Raw genomic sequence first — 861 nt, forward strand, 5'->3', positions numbered from 1 at the left:
AGCATGTATACCTCATACCAGCTTATTTTCACATACCTGTGATGACTTATAATCTCCCTATAGATTGAAGATATGAACATAAAATAAATGCAGAGCCCTGTCATTATGACCTGTTGTTCTTTTTATCACACAAGACAATAACATGCTGTATTGAAAAGAAGACAGAACTTAAAAGTTGGAAGATCAGTATTCTGGTCCTAATTTTACCACTTAGCTTGATGTTGAGTTAAACAGCATCCTAAAGTCTGTTTTCTCATTTTTTTCAAAACAAATAGATCACAATCACCTGCCTCTTCTACTTAACAGATTTTTGATTATCAAATGAGATAATGTACATTTTGTAAACTGTAAAGCCTTATGTAGATATTTTTTATTTGGAAGTGTATCTTTCTTTGTCAGATCCCTTTTGTTCCCCATAACTTTAAGCTGGGTGAATGCTGTGAATTCAAAGGAAGGTGATGGAATATTTGGCCAGAGGTTACAAACCTGTCATATACCTGTTGGGCACGCTGAATATTTATTACAGACCTTTTAAATAATGTATTAGCAGTGATTTGAAATGGTTCATGTTAAAGATGACTCTTTAGACATAAATGACTTTTACTAGTGTCTTCCCTTCTTGTTTTTGATTTTGATCATGTATTGAAGAATTACATTGCTAGAGAACACATATGTGGATGTATAGTTTTGTGATCATTCACATCACTGATTTTCCTTATAAACTTTACAAAGCTACAATTGATCTTTATAAAGAAGCATTCTAAATTTTTTTCTCTTAAATTTTCCATTGCTAGAGAAAGCTTGACATAAGACTCTTTACTTCATGTCCAGTGCATCATATTTAGAACAGATTAGAACTGT

The 861-nt window shown here is 32.1% G+C and overlaps 1 protein-coding gene across 1 annotated transcript in view; it reads left to right on the forward strand.

The window, feature by feature from the left end:
• The window catches only part of KDM6A (lysine demethylase 6A), a 245,741-nt gene that overhangs the window by 65,236 nt on the left and 179,644 nt on the right, over nt 1-861 (forward strand). The window lies entirely within an intron of this gene.

The sequence above is a fragment of the Orycteropus afer genome, unplaced genomic scaffold, assembly GCF_000298275.1.
Source record: "Orycteropus afer afer isolate SDZICR_OR568_19922 unplaced genomic scaffold, OryAfe1.0 scaffold00888, whole genome shotgun sequence".
Taxonomy (NCBI): Eukaryota; Metazoa; Chordata; class Mammalia; order Tubulidentata; family Orycteropodidae; genus Orycteropus; species Orycteropus afer.